Here is a 20,529-nt window from a genome sequence, read left to right as displayed (position 1 = left end):
AACAATTTTCACAGTTTCATCTCTAGTCAGCCTTATAATAGACGTTTAATAAACTTTCCTATTACATTTTTAAATGAGGGTACACAGTTTTTGTGTGCTGCAGTCTTTTTCCAAAATTACAAAAATTAGTCCTCAAACCTCTGAATTTTCCAAATCTGGAATAAAATGTACCAAGGTACAAATTGGTCATGTACCTAGGAACAAATGTTCCATAGCAATTTAAAAGTGTTGCAATCGAAAAAGTCGTCTCAATACTGTATTTAATAGTATATATATATTGCATAATTACTCTGTCACACATCAATAATCAGTTAGTAAAAAAAAATTAAGTAAAAGCACATCAAAAACCAGTTACAAGTTAAATACATTTCGAAATAGAACCTATTGGTAACCAACCAAATTTCCATTTTCAAGACAGGTAAAATTCTTCATACATTAAAGCAACTCAGTTCATTTGCAGATACCACAAGTTCCATGGTATAAGACCTTCTGTTTCAATGTACTATCATACCCAAAAGTATCTGAACGACCCGAACTGCGTTTCGTCTGATTTGCATGCAGCCCATGTAACGTAGCTATCTTACAGGTCCTGTGACCGCTTTGCAGTACAGTCGTTTGACAATACAAAATGGATACCACAAGAGATCACTAGAGAAAACTGTCGTTTTAGGTAATCAGTCCAGATGTAATCCGACATCACGATATTCGAAATACTAGAAAACGCACCACACAGATTTTTAACGCTTCTAAACTTAATTTTATTACGGTAAGGAACATTTCAAAATCACTATCACACTCCTTAGATTTAACATAAGTCATTCCAACAGTCTTTAAGCAAAATTAAATATGTTTTTGAACAAGAGATTTTGAGACTATATGTGAACTCCTAAAATTTTATGACAATTGGAAGTATTTTTGCTCTTCAGAAGATTTTCCCACACCTGTGAAACGACGTTCCTGAAACGAGTAGTTTGTCATAAAATGAATTTTGAACTAACAATGACTGAGCAATTATTTGTGCATATCTTAGAACTTTAAACGACATGACGAACTTTTTTGTTTTGGATGCGTATTGAAAACAAGAACCTACAGCCATTCTAACGAAGCAAACCTTTCGTGCCTAAGAGAGACTCGGATCTCAGAAACGTTCGTCATTGGTGACTGGACATAAAGAGTCGTGAAATATCAGTCTTTTCACGAGTATCAGTTAGCAAATCTGAACTTGAAAATTTTTATGCTCTGCCCGGAATTCTATCAAGACCCTTATGTCCCTAGTAACTAACCACGAAAAACGTTTTATATAATTTCAAGTAACAAAGTTCGCAAGTGTTTAAAACAAAGCGCCATGATGTAAATTTTTGTGACGAAGCCACGAACCCAGCACGTAACCAGATTGTTAACTAAGTAAAAACAAATGTCCCACATCGAATTTTTTCACCAGCAAGGAAACGTTTAAATTGGAATAGAGGATTTAGCTTTTTGCCTGGTCGGGAATCGAACCGGGTACTTACCGCCGGGACATTAAAAATGAAAATTATTTATCACTAGTAGTTCGACGTGCGTGCGCTAGGGCTTGAAACGAAACCATGAATATTTTTGTGTTGGACTGTGATTCGAGCCCACATATGTGCCTTTCGTGGTGACCTAGAGGTATTTGCAGTATTGGAGAAAACAACGAAATGCTCGAACTATATCGTTCCGCGTAGGTCAGATACAGCGAAACAGGAGATCCGAATTCGAGTCCCAGTCCTGTACCAAATTCTTCATAATCTGAAGTTAAAAAAATTAAGAGCCCTGTTACCTTCTCCTTCGCTACCTTCGTGATTGTGGCATAGTGTAGGATGTGCTTAGCTTACAAGTTAGACACGATACTGCTGCTAACTTCTTCATTCTGCGGCACTTATCGAGTTTAGGGGAACACCCATGAAATCTTTGATTTTTTACCGATTATCGTCAATTTGACTATGCTGATCACGAATATGACATATTTTTCATCAGTTTTCAAACAGTAAAACAACATATTGTCATTTAATCAAAACGTAACAATACAACAACATAAAATTGTGATTGAAACAATAAAACATCATATTCTCATGTAATCGAAAAATAACAATGCGTAAGGATCATTCAAGTTAACTTGCAGCAAGCTAAATCGCAGCATTCGGATAAACGCGCTTGATGTGATCAATCAAATTGTGAAATGGGTTTGATCCAGAGCGTTGCCGCCATAGAAACTCAGCCAAATATTTGGACAGCATATTGTGATCAGTATCAAACATGCGCTTGTTTTTCTATTTTGCTTTCTACCATACGCTTTCAACATGATTAGTACTTGCATGAGTAATTGGATCAACGAAATGCATTGAATGATTAACAATCAAATGCTGACAACCTAGATTCTGGACTGTGTTATAGGCTCCCCACAAATCAGAAACAATAGTGGTCCTAGGACGCACATATTTTTGTAGAATCGGCAGCAAAGTTGCAGCATCTCTTCGAACTACAGGAACGAGGAAGCTTCTCTGGTCTTAGTGTCGTATCCGCCGAATACCCACTGTTCCTTAACCTTGTGACCTCTATTGTATTTTCGACGGACAAGACAGCTTTCATCGATCTCAACTGTACGCCCTTGACCGCCTAAAACAATCGGCTCTTGCACGAAATACTCGTGGCAAATGTCTCTGCAGAACTGTTTCCAATCCACAGCCGTATTAGCCGAGATTTGCAGTTCACGCATCAAAAATTCCTGTTTATCGAGTTCGAAGCTCCAGAAGTTAGCCATTTTGATAATGCATTCGATAGACAGATGACTACCCGTAAAAAAGGAATCTTTGCGAATTGAAATTTTCTTTCTGCAAATGCGTCTTACAGAGCAGCGCCAAATACGACCGTCGGCAAATTGCTTGCGTTCTAAGAACATTTTATTCGCGCCGCCAAGGCATTGCCGTCTTCACAGAATCTCACACGTTTCAGCAAACCATGACTGAAAGCCCATTCAATAGCTGTATCACTATCACGGTAAACGTCGAACAAATTTACCATACGAAATTCGGTCAAATCAAGGAAAATTCTAGACATTACGAGTTAGTTGAACAAACGCACATAACAAATACCGAATTAACACTTAACTACACTGTTATTTGACTTAAATGTAAACTGAATGAGGCGATTTTATCCGAGTGCTTTCATGTGCTACGATTTAGCTTGAATGGTGTTTGCAAATAACATATTCGTGGTCCGGTCAAAAAATGAGATAAAAACATTTTTTATTAAAAAAAATTTTTCTCTCGATATATTAAAAAGTTTTTATGGGGGATGAAAATAAATAACATCTTCGAGATCAACATAGTCTAACTGATCAAAAAGTGAGAAAAAATATTTTCGAAAATGCCCATTCCGCTGCTGCTACATGCGTGCTTGAAGGAACCATGTAATGCTACTGGTCCTTTTTCGAATCAGTTGCCAAAAAACGGGTAAATATTTAGTTCGCAGCAAATGATTGCGGTTTTCTTTGGTAACAGGACCGTAACAAACGCTTAATTAGTTCTTTCCATTTCTAGCGAATGTTTTCCAAGTTAATATCGGACATCTCTAATTATTCGTAAATTACATTAAAATTGCAGCAACTGATGAAGACGTTACTTCATAACAAAACCTGCGTTGCATTACTTCTACTTGCGCTTAGCAACGACGCTTGTAAAATGCTAAAACTGGCGGTAAACGCTACTTTCAAAGTCAGAGGATGTTAATGTCTTTTGTTAAATGTCATGATCATTCTCTCTAGATGACTTGGTTGACGTCACCTATTTCAAGTAGTACGAGGAAGAAAATATTGCAGAAGATCCGTTGCAATAAACTGATTCTCAGTAGTCCAGGCTTATATATATATATATATATATATATATATATATATATATATATATATATATATATATATATATATATATATAAGACAACAAGTGTCTGGCACTCATGTTGGATCTCTTACTGCTGCTACAATGGCTGGTTATCAAGATTTAAGTGAGTTTGAACGTGGTGCTGTAGTTGACGCACAAGCGATGGGATGCAGCACCGCCGAGGTAGCGATGAGGTAGGGATTCTCCTGTACGACCATTTCACGAGTGTACCGTGAATATTAGGAATCCGGTGAAACGTCAAATCTCCGACATCGCTGCGGTCGAAAAAAGATTCTACAAGAACAGGACCATCGACGACTCAAGAGAATCGTTCAACGTGACAGAAGTGCAACCCTTCCGCAAACTGCTGCAGATTTCAATACTGGATCATCAGCAAGTGACAGCGTGCGCATGCGCACCATTCAGCGAAACATCATCGATATAGGCTTTCGGAGCCGAAGGCCCACTCGTGTACTCTTGACAACTGCACGACACAAAGCTTTACGCCCTGCCTGGGCCCGTCAACACCGACATTGGACTGTTGATGCCTGGAAACAAGTTGCCTGGTCGGACGAATATCGTTTCAGATTGTATCTAGCGGATGGACGTGTACGGCTGTAGAGACAACCTCATGAATCCATGGGCCCTGCATTTCAGCAGGGGACTGTTCAAACTGGTGGAGGCTCTGTAATGGTGTGAGGCGTGTGCAGTTGGAGTGATATGGGACGCCTGATACGTTTAGCTACGACTCTGACAGGTGACACTCCACATGTCCAGAATTGCTACAGAGTGGCTCTAGGAACACACTGCTGAGTCTGAACACTACCGCTAGCCACCAAACTCCCCAGACACGAACATTATTGAGCACATATGGGATGCCTTGCAACATGCTGTTGAGAAGAGAACTCCACCCCCTCGTACTCTTACGATTTATGGACAGCCCTGCAGGATTCATGGTGACAGTTCCCTCCATCACTACTTCTGACATTAGTCGAGTCCATGCCACGTCGTGTTGCGGCAATCCGGCAAACTCACGGGGGCCCTGCACGATCTTAGGCAGGTGTACCAGTTTCTTTGGCTCTTCAGTGTAGTTTTCCTAAGAGGTATCAGGCGTTGTGTTCCTGTACTTGTGTAAATCATTAGTTGAAACCCAGTTTAACATCTGAAGGTATGATAATGCTAAAAATACATAACGGTTAACAAACGAAGGCCGAGTTCATCCTCAAACAACAATTCAACTGCTGTATGAAGACTTGTTACAGACTCCTGTGCTGTATGTAATATGTGAGGTAGCACAGTTGACTAAAATACGATTAGCTGGAACAACATGACCTGCGCCACAACGTAAATCTAAATTTTACCTTTAATCTCTAAAAACGGAGCCATTATTACTATGTATGATGTTTAGAGACAAAATACATTTACATGATGCTCTAAACTATACTCAAAAAGAACTAATTTATTAAATCTTTTTTCAAAGCACGTAATCAGGAATGAGTTTGACTTCTGAGGCGAAGGAAGTGCTCGCCACCTTGTACTTCATTTCCCCCTGACTTGTTAGTAGGTTCTTACTTGCGAAACGTCACAGCACAAGGAAGTTGATAAAGGTAGCATTCTTGCGGTTTATGAAGATGGTACTGTATCAGCGATATTCCCATACCCTAGGATACAGCAAATCTACGATACATCTCTGGATGAAGAGGGTGGCGGAGGAAAGCCACGTCAGCAGTCGTCTTCGTTCTGGCCTTTCACGGACTACCACGGAGAATCAAGGCAATAGAATACTTCATTACCGTGAAGAAGACCCTTGCAGGACCAGCACAGAAATTAGAAGCATCCTCCGGCTAAGTGTGAGTAGGTCGACCATTCGTCGTCGTCCCGACGAGAAAAGAAGGTACGGACGAAAGCAGGTGGTTAAGGAAATGCTGAAGGAGCAACAAAATGTTGCAGGGTTAAAATTCTCACAGGCGTACAGAAATAATAATTAGAGATGTCCAATATTAACGTGGAAAACTTTCGCTAGAAATGGAAAGAACTAAATAACTCCTTATTACGGCCCAGTACGCTTTTGTATTGGGAGCGAACTATATTTACGGACGAGAAGGTGTTTTGTACTGCATCAAATGCTTCAGTCCATGTACATCTACCAAGTGAACCAAAATTCGACAGCAAATGTGTCCATCAGAGACAAAGATGTGGCCGTCACACTTTGTGGACGGATATCAGCAAGTGGTTGCGGCGTTCTCTGGCAAGTGGACCATCCATTTTTTAGTCGTTACTGCTGAGAAATACTGGATAACGTAGTGCTTCCTTCTGTTTGTCAGAAATTTTCTGGAGGCAGAATAATCTTCCAGCATGGCCGTTCTACTGTCCACGCTGCGAACTGTGTAAAACACTGGTTTCAATTGAACGTACTGGCCTTTCAAAGGTGCTGACCGCAGTCCCATAGAGCACCTGTGGGCAGAGATGGAGAAAATTATAAGTGTAGACGAGTAGTATCGACATCCAAGCCAGTGCTGTCTGAAGCAGTTCATGTCGCATGGAAAGAGTTGTCACAGATAATAGATTCCTCCGGAAACTTGCTGCCTCTACTCCCCAGCGGCGAAATGCAGTTGAAGAGGAGGACAGAAACTGGTCACGGTACTCATTTATTGTGTTGTTAAGGAAAAATTTTGTTTATAACGAACGACGTTTTGTTTTGCCTCGAAAAAGAGGAAAATTTATTACTCTTATCTTTTTTTAAAAAAAATTAGAGGAACAGATTATACATAAAAACTAGGCTGTCATTTCACTCATTTCAGTCATTCAATAGACTATTGATTTTAAATTATTTTACGACCATTGATCAAAAAGACTGAGACAAACATGAAACTAATTTTTTTATAACATGGCGCATGACGTCAAAGCCGATGAAGGCATCAAAGAGAAAGTATTTAGTTTTTTTACGACAAGAAAAAGCATCATATGAATTTGAGTTCTCTTTATTTAAATGCAGGCAGGACGGCAATACCGACGCAAGCACAAAGGATATATCATTTCTGTAGAGTCTTGTTCCTCAAGGAGGCAATGGAGAGCATGTTGTGATGGGTGGCCGGTATCCTCTTTCTACAACACAAATGCACACGTGGATTAATATTGTTCTTTATTTACATGAACTGGATACTTTACTTAGCTTGAATAGAGTGCATGTTTGTGATACAAGCTCATCAACAACTGCTATAGTCGCTAATCCGGCTGCTATGTACTGTCGTAGGCTGTGATGAACTAAACCCGCTCTGCGAGCAAACTGATAGACGCCAAACTGGGTGAGTAAGTAAGTGAGTGAGTGAGTGAGTGAGGGAGCGTGTGAGTGAGTGAGGCCGTCTGGTCAGTGGCGGCGGCCTAAATACGTGCTGTCGAGGGGGAGTTGGCGGCATGTTGCTTGTGGGTGCGCCTCTGGCTTCTCTCGTGATAGGCACACTTGATCCAGTGTCTACTAATCGATCTTCGCCCTTCATCTTTGCCGACTCGTGTGCTGGCGACAGATTACACCAGCACAATTTCTTTTAATGCCAAACAGAAATCGCAACACGTAAAGACGAAAAGTGATGCAAGATCGACAGTGTAGCGATAGAGTCGAGAGTTTGATTCCATTACATCCTCAGTTATATACTTATGAATACTTTAAAATTGTGAATACTTGATGTTCCTCATTGTCATCCTAAACTAATAGTTGTCACCATGAATTAAAATTTATTGAAATGACAGGATTCCAGCCCCCCACCTGCAGGTTAGAAATTGACCGCCTTAACAACTATGCCATTCTACCAAATGCATATTCCGCACTTCTAAAATGGTATGATTTGATTTGTGATGTCACACCTTTTCCATGAAAAAGAAAAGATATGCCAAGTGAAAGCAGCGCAATGCGTCTTCGACAGAAATGTAGACAGTCCGTGTGATTCTGAATTCCATGAACGCAGTTTCATGTGGAAATAGCTCATGTGAAAATGGCTTTACAATCTTTGTAGCATGTATTCTACCACCATGATTGAAATGCATCAGAAAATGCAGTTGAATTATGTGTAGGTGGGAGTTGGGGTTACAAGGACACTTTTAAAATCAAATCGGTATGAAAATTAATTAAATTGATCAATTAATCATGCCTGCCACCACTCACACGCACTAATGCTCCCACCACTGAACACACCCACTCCCACCCCCAGATTATGTCACATGTTTTTCTCAGCCTGCACGTGTGCCCCAGACCCCTCCCCCCTCTCCACCCTCCCCTACACTATTGGTGGGCATTTCGAATTTTGGCAGGAACTTCTTCATCTCAGGGCTCTGCTCATATCCCACCCCACCTGTAAATTGATGGGAAATTAAAATTGGTGGTGCCCTTTCTGGGACTCAAACCCTGGTCCTCCTAAGCGGAAAGCCGAAGCGCACCCTCCTAACACAACTAAACCACCAGAAGCACTTGGATTTGACAGGAAATTAAAAAATGGTGGTGCTCTTTCCGAGATTCAAACCATGGTTCTATTGGATGGAAAGCCCAACACACGGAATCTATCCAGATGTAGGAGAGGAAGGTTAGGTTCGTGAACTTTATTTATTTTGGTCGGGGAATTGACACAAAGATCGATCCTAATTACGTAATTAATCACAAAGCTCGGGCCTAATTACACAACTATACACGTAGCGCTACACAAGGATGGCATGAAAGAGCAATACAACTCAAAAATTGGCGACACCGTACAACTGGTGTTATCCTGCTGGGGAAAAATTTCGCAATACCACTATAAACTAGTGACAGACACATTCAAACTCTACTCTTCACCTACATACTGGTGGAATAAAGGCAGGGGTGTAAGGTACAATCTTTATTCTTTTTGGTGGGAAATGCATTCAACTGACAAGATGCTGGTGTTGAAGAGAGGAGCAAGTTTGAATTTTAGCGGGAAAGTGCCGCCCCCCTCCCCACCTCCAGAAAAAAATGGCGGGAAGTTCAAATTCCAACGAAATAATGCACCACACCCCAGTTATCTGTACTAGGCAAAGAATATCATGGGAAGATAGCTCACTTGGCCTACCTCCACTAACCAAATTCCCCCGACGCCACCTCCTCTTATGAACTGGCGCCATGTTTGAATTCCAACATGATAATGCATCACACCCCTGTTATCTCTACTAAGCAAAGAAAATCGCGGGGAGATAGATCACTTGGCCTACCTCCACTAACCTAAGTCAACTGACCATGAAAGAAAAGGCACTTGGACTAACCTCCGTCACCCAGCTGCCACTTCCTAAGGATTCGTGGGAAATTGACTTGGACGTAAGTCTATATTTAAACAATTCCCTGCAGTATGGCCATCCAGTGTGTTCACCACGAGGTCCACACTCCAACTGACATAGTACACATCTCTACCACCAGAGGGTGCACTCATCTGTAATGTAAGCCAAGATGTTCACCAAGAGGACCAGAGCCCAATTGACTTTGTACACATCACCACCGCCAGAGGGCACTACTGTGACGTCAGGTGATGACGCAATTACCGTTATCCAAGATGGCGGCAAACACTGTGTTCACCAAGAGCTCCAGACTCGAACTGACTTAGTACACAGTATCGACACCAGTGGACGCTGTCATCTGTAATGTCATCTGATGATACGACTACCGTTATTCAAGATGGCGGCATACATTGTGTTCACCACGAGGCCTAGTACATATTGATACCACCCGAGATTGCTACTGTGGACTTGGAATGAATTTTCGCTAATGCCACGCCCACCTGGACTTGGAAGGAAATAGTTAAAGTCTCCACCATGATCCTCAACCGACCCCCACGTCCCGTTACCAAGCAATGTTGTCGGGCTAACATACACTAACGTGTAGTAAAGTGCACTAAACTGCACAGTCATCCAAGATGGTGGGGCAAAATGGTGGGAAAACGACTCTGCCTATGATAGACATAAGTCTTTATTATTTTTCAAGCAATGTCTCCACCATGAGATCTAGACTCCAACTGACCTAGTACACTTTACAGCCACCAGAGGGTACTGTCATCCCTCCAGTGACCAAATCCCAGATGGTGGCCTGTAGGGGGAAAATGGGCTGCTGTATAGAGTAAGGAAGGAGTGTACTCTATTTACTATGAAACAGTTTATTTATGGAATGAGTATATTTATCACACTGACACAAAACACTAGCCCTGATGTGCTTGAGGGCACAATACACAGTCTGCAGACACGCAAACAACCCCTAGTTTTCCGAAATACTTTCAGTACAGACCTGTAAACGGCTCCTAAATAATGCAGTACACAGATGTGCAGACACAAAATCAACTCGTGAACTGTCCAAATAGCGCATAGCACAGCCTACAGGCCCACTCACAAAATAATGCAACAGACACACTTTCACGGCACGTCACTGCTCCCACGAAGTGACGCCGTTGTCACATGTCAAAGCACACACAGACATCCGTTCAAGACCGCACGCACCATCACAGCCGCAACATGCCGCCGGACGCAGGGAAAAGTTGTCTCTATTTCCGAGTATACAGTCACAGTTATACCGACATCACAAAACTCCAAGTGTATTCACGTCTGTCTCATACTCGAGACGCCTCAAGGCATCACTTGTCTTTACCACTGATGACAGAATAGCACAGGCTGCTTTCCCCTTAGCGTTTGAAACGGACCAAGAGTGACGTGTTCAGCTGTGCATACCCGCCCCAGCGTGGCTCACACCTTGCCTCACTGTGAAACGCCCACATGGCGACTTGCCATGTAAAATGTTCTCAATCTTATTCTTACGTCACATGGCTTTGTAGAAAGTAACAGCCAAGACGACCTCTCGGGAATTGTATAGTGTCCCAGAAATAGTTAACACTCGCTTTCTTGATGTCCCAGCTTGTATGCATGAAAATTCTTACCTTAACAGAACCTGTTTACGAAAATAACGCCGAATGCAGTCTTCCTCGCGGACCTAATGTGGTACCCTTCCTGCTCTCAACATACACGAATGTTCTCACCACTACGTAGAGGCTAATACATCCCAGCACAATGGATGTGATAAATCGAGCATTATGATTGGCTCTTATCGAATTTACCCATCGAATTACTGATGCCGCCGGTATAGAAGCACTGTCCGCCTCTTCTTTCTCAGACTATCAGTGGTAAAATTATTCTTTCTCAGACTTTCAGCGGTAAAATTATATTGCACAGATCGTTAAACTGCATTGACAGTTAAACCAGTAAAGTTGTCTATAGATCATCAAATACATACTAGACTCACAAGGATATTGGAAGACAGGAACATATCTACCAGTGTAACTACAATTAAATAATACGATTGCTGCTAGAGTCTGACGCTGATCGTTGTAGAGTTAATGTCTCCTCTTGACGGCGGTGCTTCTGGAACCAATTTCATTATCTATAGCACACGTAATTTTCCACATAAAAAAGTCTCTCGTGGTTATCAATGTGCTGAATCTATACGTCCCTCATGATAGGACACACAGTCATCCTCTATAGTCATGCCACAACATAAACCATACTAACTTTACAATGCAATATATACACATTTTACACAAGATAAACCACAGTAACTTTACAATGCAATATATACACATTTTACACAAACAGTGCAGTTATCTTTTATATCTGTACGGCCCCCAAAAAAATTATGGTATGCCTGCACTCACACAGGCTATACGTCACGATGCTCCCCAGTCCCAAGAAAGCACGTCAGCCTTTTCTTTCTTGCTACAGACGTGACATTCAGCGCCATACAAAATCATGCCTTTTACATCAGAGCACCCTCAGCGGACAGAAGTCGCTCTTAGAACTCCTCTACAAATTCTAGATCGTTTCCCCTCGGCACAAACGCGTTACTGTTTCTCCTCCGAACCTGCTCGCTTTTCTACAGACATCTTCAGACTCGGGGATTACAAGAACACACGTATTTTCGCCATAATATTATACCATTTTCGTGGTACTTTTCGATATCAAGCACTAGACAGCATCCTACCGATCGCTAGCGCAACATAATTCCCAAGATATAGAATGGAAATTATTTCTCTACAAACCCCAAGTTTTAGGGAGGTGCAGCATTCTGTAAACCACTGAGTAACTAGAAACAGATAGAGGAAACTGATATTTCCACTCCGGAATGCCGAAGTCGGCCATGTAACACATTCCAAATCATCCCTATAATGTACAAGCCAACTAAGGTCTTTCCAATGTCTAGAGAACATGCAAACGTATCTTCCACACAAGACACAATCGATCTTCTCTCAGCTAAATAAAGGCGCGAAATGTGCACAAGCAGTCAACCGAACAATTTACATGGAACAAAATAATGGTCCAGCGCAAACGCCCAGTCTTCTCAAATTTCCACTTGATCACGAAAACCGTCCAACACATACTAAATATCAGTTCGCTATCCAGTCGTCTAGACGAGGGCAAAGTTAACTCTGATACATTCCTACACTCCAACAGACCTCTGCATCTGGATAGCTGCTGCCGTTAATGGGAAATGTGAATCAGTACCACCATAGCCATGCATACACGGAATTATTCCAGAAAACCGGTCACATATATTCTTTATCATTATACTTACAATTAAATCTTAGGATCGCGGGCTCAAGTAAATGGCATTCGACAATGACCGAAGTATCGGAAATACACTCCACTGTCGGCAGTGGTTCTGGAAATGGGAATATCTGTACCTTCCTTATGACTTGACAAACTCTTCCCTTTGTTATCACAATATCCCAAGTCTAATCCATACCCTCCTTACGACTGTCTCGATACCATGTCAGAGGATCTGCTATATACACAATGAGTTCTAAGCGATGCCTGACTGAGAAGGAACACAAACAGTAGTAGAAGATGATAGGGCGATTGAGGTCATATGAAATGTACACTAGCTTTTTCAGATCTCTAGTGTTACGCTATCCGCTAGAAATGATGTCCATCATTGGGAATCAGGTCTTTCCAGTCAAACACATACCTACATCGGATCACATCCACAAGTGAATCATATTTCTAGCTCTCATATCTCGAAACGAGTCACCTTCCTCGAACCTGTCTGCTACAATAAAACTGCAATGTGGTTTTAGTCACCCCCACGCATTTTGCAACTGCTCCCATTTCTCCAGCTTTCCACATGTGACCGTTTCAATTTAAATCGGAACTGAGCAGAACTCAAAGAAAACCATACCCACCACCTTCTGCAACCGGTTTAGAAGCATAACGATCTGAGTTAGTGCAATAGGACAGTGTTTTGACCATTTGGCGGAAATGCGCGCAATGTGCTACGTCCCCAAACTACATACAAGTACTACAGATCTGTGTCCATTCAAATAAATCAGCCCAGCATGCTATCATCGTTATTGTCTAGCCCCCAACATAGAAAAATTACGAACTATAAAAGCTCATCCGATTTAGAAGTCACATAGGCTTCGATGCTGGTGCAATGACGCAAAGCTGCGGTGCGGTCCAGTGCAGAGAAAGAGATTTCGTAATTCTCACCCCAGAATATCGCAGTGTGCAGCTATCCAAGCTAACGGTATACCAAGTCTCTCACCGAATTTACACCTCAAACTGCTGCTGCTACTGCCACCTATTAAATATACAGGCACCACAGAGGTACTCTAGGCGAATGATCGTATCCCACCGACTATACTAAGTCGCAAGAGACGCTCCTTATGATCCTGGTTCAAACACTGTTTTCTAACACGCTTTTGTACAATGCCAAACATTTCGTTTTTCTGCCACGACTTTGAGGCCTGTGTTAGGTTCTAAACTGACATTAAGAAGTTCTGATACACGGCCTTTCGCAGGAAACTATACGTTGCATGGTGTAAACCAATTCTTACTGCGGATAGCATAACACGCCACACGTGGATTGATTTTTAATAAAAGACAATTACAACATAAGCAATCTGGAAGAGTTTTGCCGTGTTGGCGTAGGTCTCCAAACTACAGTCCAAAGACGATTCACAAGCTCTTCATTTAGGCTCGTCTCTCCCACTGACAGAATAGCTGATGACCATGCGTTCACTTTCGACTAATTCCTCACATTGCACTCAATACGCGATCACTGTTTCGATGCTATCCACCCCAGAAGTTGCTCTCCATCCACCAAAACTTTTTCCCCAACTCAAACAAGCAATACCAGTCAATCATTATGTGGTAGCCAGTGCACGGATGGGATGGAAAAGACTCTAATAATAAGCATCGCAGTTGATAGTGCGAACTATTTTACAGTAACTTCAACACCGGCCAGTGATGTGATAGCATGTTTCCCCAATTTCATTATCATAGCTAAACCACCCCTTCTCCACTTTGCGAGTATCAGTGCGAACATGGGTAGATGACTGTGCAGTACAGCTATTCAATGTTAATTCTCGAACACATAAATCATCAAAGACAACACTCCACATATTTCTATCACCTCGAGCATAGTTTTTAATTAACGATCTATCTCTCTGTGTATGAGAGTCACAGAGCATTCTCGCTGTCTTAGGGTAAAAGACCCTCCTCACACTGTCATTGACCAACCCGCCCTGCAGCACCGTTAAACTGCAACCGACAAGAAGAAGACCGCTACACTCCACCTCTCGTGAATGAATGGGGCATTCCGAGTCCTCACCCATCTCGAGATGCGTCCATGTCGAGGAGCTTAGCACTCCTTATCGATGTATAGTAACAGACTTCAAAGTGCCGTGATGTAATAGCAGACAGTTAAGAAGAACAAGTAAGGAATGATTTTTATAGGCGATGGAGCTCCAGATGGATGGAGTTCGACGCATTTTTACGTAAATCAACCAAGCTATCTACTCTAAAGTACTGTCCTAGAGTCCAGGATCGGTACCTGGAAGATATTGGTAAGAGAGAACATAAACACACGCACTCCTAAGGCTACAACGTTCCGCGTTTAAAACAGGCCTATAATGTTAGATCACCTGCGTTTCCGACTTATCAGACGTATCGAATGTAGCGTTGTTAATATTCCTTTGTGAGAAATATATTTCAAGCGCATGACATACATCCTCCTTCCCGGTTTCCCTACGAAAAACTATGTTATCGAACCGTAAAACACTTGTTCTGCATGATACGAGCACAATATAGCTTTCCAGAGACGTATAGTGTCCACTGTTCACATCCGAACACCGTTCAGAAATTATACAATGCCTGAATAAGACCTATATAAAATGATCGTTAGTAGTAGAGGATACATCCTACAGGGAAACAAATAAACTCATAGCAGCAGCGTCCGACATGTGAAAATTACAAGTCATTCCATCACTAACTCTATGAGCAGCACATCTGTTGGGCAAATGTGTACAGGGGGATTGCAACGCCTCTCAAGCTCCTATCGCTAACTTAGTAATGACGCTGAACTCTCGATTTTACACTCAAGATGCGATAGGGGGGATGGAATACATCACATAAATCAGAGTTCGTTTAGAGGAATGAGTCAAGTTTCATCACACATGAGATGGAAGTCCTCTGACGACCGACAGGTTTACCGTTAGCGATGGCAAGTAGACAGTGCTTTAAATAGCACACAGAACACGTGGCTGTATACGAGTAGAACGCAGGCTATGCCACGTGACTGATGCATCCGGACAGAACACTGGAAAAAAATTGACCTCCAGCAACTTCCCCTTCTCTAAAAGGACTCAGACAACCATTAAATCGTACCTCGTTACAGCTGTATCTCAATCCATCACCCCATCCACTCTCTATTATCCTTTAACGCAGATGCAAGTAAGCTTAGACTTGAATGGTTATCTATCCTCCTGAAAAGCATCAAATACAGTAGTCAACTCGCTTGTATCACTGGTACCTCAACAGACATACAGTGTAATACTGTTTCGATGGAAAGAAATTGACTACCTCCCCGATTCCCTTCGTTTCGAAGTCAACGTTTTCCCAGATTCCATCCGCTGCCGCATACTTGCTCCCATCTACCTACAAATTGTTCGGCGCGAACCAGAAGATAAACAAGTACTTCCTCAATTTCACAGCATTTCGGTGTATATTTTGTCAGTTTATATCTATTCTCTCGTCATTTTTGGCAATTCTATCGATTTTAGGTCAGATCTATCCATGCGATCACGACATAACATCTCGTTCTGTGTTCTAAAATTGCCTGTAAATGTAGCACAGTTGCCAACACCTAGCCCAAATGCACTGATCGGGAGGCGTAATATAGCACTGTACTCGACTGTATCCAGTCACCTCCACATTCGGAGAGCGTTTGCTCTGTTTTCTGTATGTCTGCGTATATGCTTGCTCGATACCGGCAAGTACATGGTATTCGTTTTCGATACATTGGAAGAGAGAGATGCGGTAAAAATCTATCAGAAGAAGTTAGTGGAGCTTTTATAGCTCGTAATTTTTCTCTGTTGGTTGGTACAGAATACCTACAATAGAATGTTTGAGTGATAGACGTGAATGGACACTGAGGGACGCAGATCTGCTTTGGACTGCAGTACCTATATGATGTTGAGTCTTCATCATTATCCCAATAAGAAACACCACCGTAACTGTTCGTACTGTCTTCTATACTACATCGTGTTGCAGGAGAGGCATCGTTTGGCGCCGACCTTACACATCGTAAACGGGTGGCGGAGCTATGGCAACATGTTCCCATTTCCACCCAGTGGTTGAAACACTGTCCTATAGCATTAACACAACGCACTCTGTTTCTACACAGGTTGCAGAATGTGATAGACGTACAGTAGTTCTCTTCGACTTCTGGGTAAAATTGATCTCGCTCCCTACTGCGGTGTGTGTTATACGCCACATCGTTCCATATCAATGGTGTCTTTCCTGTACCGGCTGTCCACTGGGTACGCTGATGATTACCGCATAATGATTGACTGACACAACTTGGTTGGGCTGGAGGGAGCCTTGGTGGAACACTGGATATCTGCTACTTGTTGCTGTGGAGCATGGGATTAAATGTAGAGGTCATCACCTCCAAAATAAATAGAGTGCAGTCCTTCCTTACTTCCCCGAGCAGCACAGTGCAGTCTGAGCGGTTTTTGCGCAATAACGGCAATATGGTCAGACTGTGAGTGAGTCGACAAATAACAGGACAAATTTATCTTTATAGGAGTTACAGATCTGGATTGGAATGAATATCTTGGTGTGTTGCCAAGTGTAGTGCACTACTGGAGTTCAGAACATGGCTTAGGTCAGCCTTACATATCGAAACCTATGAGAAGCAAAAGTTTCAAAAAGATATGTCCCAAATAAATAAAGTGCACTCGTTCCTCCTTCCATCAGCCTATGGACTGAAATTATTTCCGAAAATTAGCAGTTGTTTGGCTATTTGGACGTAAATGTTTTGTATTATTTACGAGCAGTTCGCATGTCTGTAGGCTGTGCTATGAGTTATTTTTAACTGTTTACAATTAGCAAGCGTGTGTCTAGAGCATTATAAATGAGTTATGTAGGAGTGTTTTGCAGGTCTGTATGGTGTGGAACATATCGGTGTGATACATATACTCCATTCCTAAATAAAGTAAATTGGATCCTCCATCCATGGGCCTAGTGCAGGGTGAGTGCTTTTACCCAAAACGTGTAGGAAGAGGCTGAGCGCTGGTGGCTTAGTTCAGTGGTGATGAGCTTCGTTTGCAACAATTTTCTTAGGTTGGTGGCGGGAGCGCAACTGAGCTTTGTTTACTGGCAGATTTCAAACTTGGCGCTGGTTCCTAGGAGGAAGTGGCGGTCGGCGGCTGAGGTTCGTACAAGTGCCCTTTCTTTCCAACAAATTTTGTTAGGTTGGTAGAGGAAGCAGAAGTGACCTTTCTTTACTGCCAGAATTCAAACTCGGCGCTGGTTCCTAGGGACAGGTGGCTGTCTGGTCCTCGAAAAGTAGTTGAAATTAGGTAGTCGAACACCTTTGCATACGTATATAAAATTCTAAATTGAATTATTTAATATGATTAAAAACGAAATGGAATTAAGTACTTAGGTATTTACAGAAGACTATGTCCGTCGCCTGTATGGAGGGTGTGTGACGAATGCGGGGCGGCGGCGCAGCGATTGTACAGTTATTACGCGCGCGCGGGAGAGAGTCAATTAGCGAGCGTTCTTGTGCGGACCAAACGTGCTGTTATATAGTCATGGCGGATTCCACTGTCGAGCGAACTTTGCCGCCAAAAGTGTAGCACTGCGTTCTCGCTTGCACAAGGACACGTGGTGGACGGTGAGCGGTCGGCATCGACAGGTTTGAACGTGCTCAGGAAAACAACTTTCGCGCCAAAAGTGCGGCAGGGAATGGCCGACCGTTGTGTGATTCAGCTCCGAGGCAAACAATTTTGGCGGGAAACGTGCAGAGGCGACGAATACACGTGGTGAGCGGACAAGGGACCGCTGTGACGTCAAACTCGGCAAGTTCCAGCGTGTCCAGCGAAAACATGTTTACGACGTGGGAGCGATCGCTGGGCTCGCCCCCAGCGCGAGTGGCCGGCCGCCTCACGTGACAGGCGTCGGCAGTGTCTCCGCGTGCTGGCCAGGGGGTGGCGAGGATTTGAACTAATTCAGTTGGAGTGTGGACGTCATGGTGATTGCACTGCGATATGAAAGATGTGTGTGCTGACTGTGTTGGAGAACAAGTGATGACTGTACTGCTTGAAATAAAGTCATCAGTCCCTTCCCCCCTGCAAAATCAAAGGACGTGACTTACGTTACTATAAGTGCAGTTTATTATTTGACGTGATTATGATAGGCTACCAGTGAAAAAAAAGATAAGTGACGGAGAAAGCTCGTATGTGTGATCAATTATGGTGTTGGGATTTGAACTTGTGATAGATTTTTGTTATGGATGTAAGGAAAATGGCTTTCTCGCCGAGAAAATCGGACATCTTGAATAAATAATAAATGATAATAATAAATAGAAGTACAGTTTGCGAGACATAATCGTGATGGAATTTGAATTTGGCGCAATTTTCTAGTGGAGGTAGGCCTATAATAATAAATAATAATAATAATAATAATAAATGATAATGAATGACATTAAATGATAATAAATGACAATAAATGATAATGAATAATAATTAAAAAAAGTAAGGTTTTGCAGCCATTATCGTATTGGAATTTGAATTTGTATGGAATTTTCTAGTGGAAGCAGGTCAATAATAATAAATAATAATAAATGATAATAAATAATAATAATGGATAATAAATGTTAATAAATGATAATCAATAATAATAAAGACAAGTACAGCTTTGCATGCATTATCCTGTTGGAATTCAAACTTCCCGCCATTTTTTCTTGAGGTTAGGTTAGTGGACGCAGCACAATTTGTCTATTTTCTCGCCAAAGTTCAAACTTCCCACCATTTTTTCTTGAAGTTTGGTTAGTGGACATAGCACAATTGGCCTATTTTCCCGCCAAAGTCCGCCATCTTGGATGACGCCATGCGCTGTTGCCAAGTCAACATGCCGCCATCTTGGATGACGTCATCGCCGCCATCTTGAATAAATCTGGCAACAATGGAGAGTGGGGTGATCCGAACCTTGCCCTACTACTTATGGTCACTCTACAGTACAGGTGATAAAACTTTACACCGGTCTGTGGAAGTGACTTCGATCATGAACACCTGCTCCAATGAACCAATACCTGTGTATTTAATAGGATCGCTACATATTTTAGGTGATAGACAAGAAAGCACCTTGAGAGATACAGATCTCCTTCCGACTGCAATACCTGTACGTAGTTTGGAGATGTTGCAATGCAGTAGCAAAATCTTCGTCCTTCCTCCATACCATGTATGATGTGGAGTCTTCCTAATTTTCCCAACAAGAAACACCACCATAACTGCTCGTACTATCACTTCTATTACTTTCGTTTGGCGCTTGCCTTTCACATTGTACACAGTTGGCATTGCTACAACATGTTCCCATTTCCACCGAGTGGTCAAAACGCGCTCGTGTCGCATTAACTCAGCTCGTCGTGTTTCCCCACAGGGTGCAGAAAGTCTTAGATATAGCGCTCTCCGACTTCCGTTCAAGTCCGACTTAAATTAGGACGATCACATGGACGAAGTTGCAGGGAGGGTGGGGCACAGACTTAAGAGCAGCTACAAGATGCAGTAGGGCTGCCTAAAAAACAGCGCTAGAGTTCTTGGCGTGTGGGATCCTTACCAGATAGGTTCGAATAAAGGTGACTCGTTTTGAGATAGGAGAGTGGCACGAAAATTGTTCATCAGTGGCTGCAATCATTAAAAGACGTCTCTACAGGAGCCAACGTAAATATGCGAATGAATGGATAGACTTGATTCCAAATCGCAGACAGAATTTCTACCAGAAAGCGTAACACTATCAGCGACTCATGTGTGCCTGTAGGCTCGAGACTGCTTTTTTATGCAGGGTGATGGTAGCACAGGTATTATGATCGTGTTTTTAATGGCACGCTCCTTTCGTGAAATGTATGTTGTGTGCTGTAGAATCCCTCTGTTGTGACCTTCAGATGATATTTCCCAATAGGGTTCCGACAAAAGAACATCGTTTTTCCTCCATGGATTCCCCTTTGACCTACTTGGTGAGTGTAATCTAACTTCTGAAAACAAAAATTACTCGCCATGCAATCTGACTCTTATTACTTAGCCTATCTAATTGATAT

This window comes from Schistocerca americana, chromosome 2 (genome assembly GCF_021461395.2).
Source record: "Schistocerca americana isolate TAMUIC-IGC-003095 chromosome 2, iqSchAmer2.1, whole genome shotgun sequence".
Lineage (NCBI taxonomy): Eukaryota > Metazoa > Arthropoda > Insecta > Orthoptera > Acrididae > Schistocerca > Schistocerca americana.
This window is presented reverse-complemented; position numbering follows the sequence as displayed.